Source organism: Epinephelus moara, chromosome 11, assembly GCF_006386435.1.
Source record: "Epinephelus moara isolate mb chromosome 11, YSFRI_EMoa_1.0, whole genome shotgun sequence".
NCBI lineage: Eukaryota > Metazoa > Chordata > Actinopteri > Perciformes > Serranidae > Epinephelus > Epinephelus moara.
Window position 1 is genome coordinate 10,860,395 of NC_065516.1, and position 6,658 is coordinate 10,867,052.

The following is a 6,658-nucleotide window of genomic DNA, read 5'->3' on the forward strand; positions in this document are numbered from 1 at the left end:
TAGTGACTTATCAATAGACAGCATTCACTATCACTTCAACTAGCCACACCTTTAATTATGCATCATTTTAAGCTTTAATAACATTAAATCAGCTTAACTGGCTCACTTGTGTCAAGACGCTCTCCCAGTTTCGCTTTTTTAAATGACAAATACAGACTACCACCATCTGCTGGGGGGGAGAGTTCTTTCCTCTCTCGCAGGCACAGAATGTACATGCTGGTTGGTTGTTGGCTGTAGTTTTTCCAGTGCGTTCATGTGCAATTTTTTCCAGAGACACAGGCGACACAAGGCGACACAACAGTCAACTTTAATCACTGCTTGTTCTTTGATGTTGGTTTGGTTGTCTGGGCCTTAAGTCATCTCTGCTGCCATGGATCACTTGATCTTCATTCATGTTGACATTCAGCATCATGTTATACAGTGGTTTTCCACTTGCCTCAAAGACATTAGCTAGGACAGATCTTGTTTGTTCTTCCTCTGCTCCCTTCTCCTGTGGTGTACCACAAGGCTCTATTTTAGGTCCTGTTTCATTCCCTTTATTCTCTCTCTCTCTCTCTCTCTGTATATTAAAACTTGCCGGCCGTTTTATTCGAAGTAATGCAAGACAATCAATATATGTAGCCCATGTTATCATGAGCCCTGCATTTGTGTATAATCCATGTATTTGGGAAGGCTGTGATCATGTGGTCAATGTGCTGACAGGAGCAAAGCAGGAAGTAGTACATGTAATGAGTCAGGTTGGGGTGGTGGATGATCACAAAACAGAGGACTTTCTCCCAGGTCTTTCCTCCAGGAGACCAGTGTTCAGAACTGTGTGAAACCAGATGAACTTTGAGTTATTTTTAAGGTATGTCATCACCATGTTTCTTTTCCTAAACCTAACCGACTTCACTTTACGTACAGTACACAACGTAATTTGTGGGGCACTAATTTGAAAGATATCATACAAACTGTTGTATGAGGATATGTTGAAGTTTGACCCTTTTAATGCATGTATTACACTCTGAGGTCCCCATTAAGGTCATGTTTTCCTTGTTTTCAGTTTTTGTCAGTTGTGCCTGTTTTATTTTGATATTCAGACTTGTCTTTCATTTCAGGTACTTTACTTCCTGCCCCTGTGTTTTTCCATCCTGTGTGATTATCTGCCCCACCCTGATTGGTTTCACCTGTCTCTCATTACCCCTCCTCCCTTGTTTTTAGTCCTTGTGCTGTGTCTGTTGCCAGTTCGTTCTCAGTTGTTTTAGTGTGTATTCTTGGCATTTTCCCCAGTGTTCTCTTTGGATTTGACCTGATCTTTGCATTTTTGACCCTGGTTAAGCCTACTGCCTTTGGAAAGCTTTGTTTGTGTTTTTTGGACTAAATCTGTGCACTGGCACCTTTTTTCAGTAAAAGATCTTGTGTTTTTGAGTCCTGCGTCGGAGTCCTTTCTTTGTTGGCTTCCGGTCTGAAATTTTACATCCAAACAATCTCCAAAATATGGATCTGATGTTTCTTTTACAGCAGGTGCATGCCCTTCCAAAAGAATGCAAATGCCAGATTATTATATGTAATTGTCGAATGTCTTGTTGCAAAACCATGGACACTAATCTGCTGATTTAATTTTGGAGCCACAAGGGTATTAGTGAAGTCAGGCACTGATGTTGGGTGATAATACGTTTCTTGCAGTGGGAATTCAAATTCATCCCAGAGGTGTTGGCTGGGGTTGAGGTCAGGTCAAGTTCTTCCACACCAAAATAGAGAAGACATGTCTTTGTAGACCTGACTTTGTGCATGGGGGAACTGTCATGTGAAAACAGGGAAAGGTCCCAAACTGTTACCACAAAGTCGGAAGCACACTATTGTCAGAAATATAATTCAATGCTGTAGAATTAAGATTTCCCTAAAGATTAACCCAAACCACATGCCTTTGAGTGTGACGTTTATATACACAGGCACAGGCTAGGTAAAAAAGGAAAATCTTCATGAATTATGCAACCAACTGGAGATGCAGATTTTTTTTATTGTGCTGTTTCCAATCATCCTTGCTAGTTTTGATGTTAAGTGCTCACCAGAAATAGGCTCCATGCTGTCTCGCCCACCCAAAGCTAGCATTTTCAAAGTTCAAGTGTTCATTGAAACATTTTCTTTTTTCCTGAACCCAACTTTTTTTTAAAAATATACTTTCAACCTAGGAACAACAGCTCTTTCGCAGCCTTTCACTCGGCTGTGCTTGTGAGCTACTTCAGCTTTTAGTTTGCTTTAGTTGCAGTCCACTCCTCTCACACACAGGTATCACATCCTCTGACTACAATAACAACAATAATGAACTGACTGGCAAGTGGCAGCTGCGCTCTGACCGCTCCTCTGGCCTAAACTGATTCACAGCAGCCCATAATGGCTTTTACTCCCAAGGCCCCGGCGTTACCAATACCACACACATGTTGTGGGTTCATTTATAACCGAGGACAGCCTTTTAGTAATCAGATAGTGGTTCGATAAACGCTGAACTGCTGACTCCCTTGAGGAAGGCTTCTGAAGGGCGATTTACCACCTCAGTGCTGATGTGATGTCTATCCTCTGTTGGCTCTTTGTGTCTGTGTATGGAGGGGGGTGTTGGGGTTCTATGTCTCTCTCAGTCTCTCTCTCCCTCTCTCTTGTGTTTGAGCGTGTGTGTGTGCAGTCCTTTGAGAAGGGATAGACATTGTGTGACAGCAGAACAGACTGATAGGCCCAGCATCCCCTTTGGCTTCTCTGAAAGAAAAAAAAAACTGCAACAGACAAGCAACTGATGATGCAGCCTATTTCTCTGTCCAATGACAACACAATTTACACCTTTGAAAAGACACAGTATTGTATAATAGCATCTATGACATTTTCATATAAATAAACATTTCCCTCCTCTTAACTGCCAATGGATATAACACAATAGCGATTAAACCACTGCTCATTTCATGAAAGCTTTTCCATTTGCTGCTTCTCTGCATCTGGTAGGCCTTTAGTGTGGAATAATCCTCCTGGCACACAGGAAATGGTGCATTTTTCTCATGTTGCAACAGCAGCACATATCTTTCAATAAGTACAAGAAAATGTGGGGAATTAAAAAACTGAGCATAAGCAGCATTAGCTACCACTTTCAAAGCAGCGACTACAGAAAGTTAAACTTAATAAATAAATAGAAAATGAAGAGAGAATCAAGAGTTTGATTGACAAGTGTGATGCATGAACCACAGCTGTAGCCATGGGGTCAACATTCAGAGGGACCAAATCTGCTGGTGGGGTCTTTGGGTCGCCCCAGCTACAAATAATTAAATTTAAATATGAGGACAATTAAAAATTCTCCATAATTGTCCAAGTTGTCACAATTACAATTATAGTTCTAGCACAAATTGACGTATTGATCTTTACGTTACCTTTTCATGAAGCAGCAACCTACGGGGCTGGCTCCAGAAGGGATTCAACCTCAGGCCCCCAGAAAAGGAGCTCAACCTTGCGAGCCCATCCTCATTCCGAAGTTGTCAAATACTTGTTTGTTTTGTCAGCAATTTCGGTGTCAGACACCTGACGCCAAAAACCACCTTCGGCGGTGGTATGATATGCAGCCGGGTGGCGTCAGTATGTACCGCAGCCAGACATAACTTTGCGGTGTTATGATACATCACTGGTCAGCTGGACGGTACCTGTCACAGCAGGTGGACGGTGTTAGGTTGAAATGCTGCAGGTAACAACATAATATAATGAGCTCGCGAAATCCCTATAGGGCTGGCGGGAAGGGTAGTGGATGGATCCAAAAGCCCAGACTTTCACCCAGGAGCCTGGTTTTTGTTTCAGTGCCAAACAATCTTTTTTTCCAGACCTAGCCATGTGCATTTGTTGTCTAAACCTAACCATGTGCTTTTGTTGCCATCCCGGTGTTGGTAGCAGCATCCTGGACTATAAACAGCAGACACAGGAGGATACCTAGCACATAGTATGTAGTAGGGTGACCATATTTTGATTTCCAAAAAAGAGGACATTCGGCCGGCCACGACATAGCCTACTTAAATGATACTCGCAGTTTACTCAAAGATGCCTTATCATTTTAATATATTTAAAATTTATATACGGATAGAAAATTCAGTTATATTACAAAATAATATCTCTCAAAGACAGAAATTCAGATAGGCCCCAATAAGGGACAAATACACACACTAGAGTGTGGCGAGCCGGTCGGTCAGCTTTCAGTGAAAATGTAGTGTAAAAATAAATAAAATCCTATTGTCTGTCCTGTTTATTGCTTGGGCACTGTTATTTACGTGACAACACCTGAACATAACACACACAGACACACATTGGCTGTTTGTTTCTACCTCTCTCCTCGCTGGAAGTCTCGGACCTCCAGCCGCCCGCCTCCACCTTGATTAAACGCTGAAAATAAAATAAAAGAGGGAGACAGGTTTTTCCTATTTTATCTTATTTTGTTTTATTTCTCCCTCTCCTCTCGCTGGAAGCGTTGGACCTCCCGCCTCCCGCTCCCATCTCAAACACGGAGGTCTCTCTCTCCACTGAGCACACCCGGCCTGTTAAATAGCCTGTAACCATAACAACTGTGTGACACAAACTCAGTGCTTTGGTCATTAAATAATGTCGGGCTCAGTTCGGGTTCGGACAGAAATATGTGGCCCATGCCGCACTCTAACACACACACACACAAACACACGGAAAACCGGACATTATCATCAGTTTATAAAAAAATGCCGGACGCCCCGGATGGGACGTGAAAAGTGGACGTGTCCGGGCAATAGAGGACGTTTGGTCAGCCCAGTATGTAGGCATTATAGGCCACTGACAAAGCTGCAATATGTGATGACTTGGAATGAGAACATGTTGACCTTACTGGCAATTTTTCTCCCTGGACACTTGTGTTACTGCAGCAAAAAAAAAGCTCCTTGTCGTGTTGACCAAAGAACATATTTCCCATAGACCACCATAACAGAAGAGACGTCAGTAAATTTGTTGACAGAGTCCCTTGAACTGCAAACGAATTACGACTTTATAATGAATATTTGATCCAAAACTTTTTTTGAGCCGAGAAAAGCAATTTCAAAATCTGTTACTTTATACCGTGTAAAGTCTATGAGCCAAGCGGCCGCAAGCAGTAGAAAGACTTCTGTGCATATTCAGTGGGCTGCATACTGTGGAAGTAAACCCGCACGTTGGAAACTTTTTGGGCATATGCGCCAGGTGAGCAGTTCTATTGGACTGTGTAGGTGCCATCTTGGGGTCTGGTATTTTAGAATTAGAATTATATAATTATATTATCTATGGATAATCCCACAAAACACCCATGTTAAAATACCCAACTTTTTTTTTATCCTCTTTTGGGCCTGACAAAACTTTTGGGAACACTCAATTGATGGTGGCCAATATACAATAGAACATTTGCATATAGAAAGTATTTATTTATGGTCTTTTATTGCAGACTTTTTCAATAACTGCAGAATTGTAATTCTTACCCATATCTTCATTTTTGTGTATAAAGATATTCTGACCCAAGGACGACTGTGGATGCCTCAGTGAAATGAATCAATCTTTCCCCATGTACTATGAGAGTGCGCCAGCTATTGAGCCTTTCAGCAAGTGCAGACCAGATTTCACTCCACGTGTTGTACCCTGTTGATATGGTGTTATATGACACTGTGACTTCTCTATTTAACCTCCTTTGTACTGACCATTAAGACATTCAAAATGACCATATGGAGATGCAAAGAAACTGCAAAGGGACAATAATTACGAAAGGAGGCCACAATGAGACACAAAATGACCAAAAAAGACACTAAAGCCCCGTTTTCACCAAACACTTTAGGTATGCTGCCTTTAAACCCAAAACAACCATATCGTGCTGCTTAGTTGAAATGGGGCTTAAATAACCTCAAAGAGACATGAAGCGACTACAAAGTGGTACAAAACCACAAAAAGATGCATTACGACCACAAACAGATGCAAAACAATGACAAAATGTGTAAAGTGTGTATGTCTTTGTATGCACCTATGTAGGGGGACCTTTTGCATATTGACCCTGGTGATACTGCCTACGAAAAATATATATTGCATTCTAGTTTTGCACTTTTTAATACATTGAAACTAATGAAATAGAGGGACAGTGAAGTGTTTGACAGTGATTGTACTGTACCTACCCACAACAGTCGAGCAATGGCATCTGCTGGAGTACACTGGAACAAACCACACACAAACTGCAATACACTGTAATACTAGGACTGGTAGTAACAATAATAGCAATTTGTTACGTTTATTTATCACTAGTCCATACCCATTGGTAGCTTTGTCACCTTCCACCTATGCCAGTCCTCAATGCCTATGTGCAGTTTCACGTAGATTGACCACGTCAGTGAGTAGAAAAAAATGGGACAGACAGAATGACCGACTGACAGAATGACACACTGACAGCTTCCATGATTATGTACAACATACCATACCATGACTTAGTCACACAAAAAATTAGGAAAAAACCCCAAAACATTTGGCCACAGGGGGAGCCACAGCAATCGGTCACATTTTAGCCATTTTTAAGCATTTTTCTGTTGTTATAGCGCCACCCAGTTGCCAATTAGAGTTAAATTTATCCAGTCACCTTGAGGCGTCCTGTTCTACATATCTACCAAGTTTAGTAAAAATCGATTTG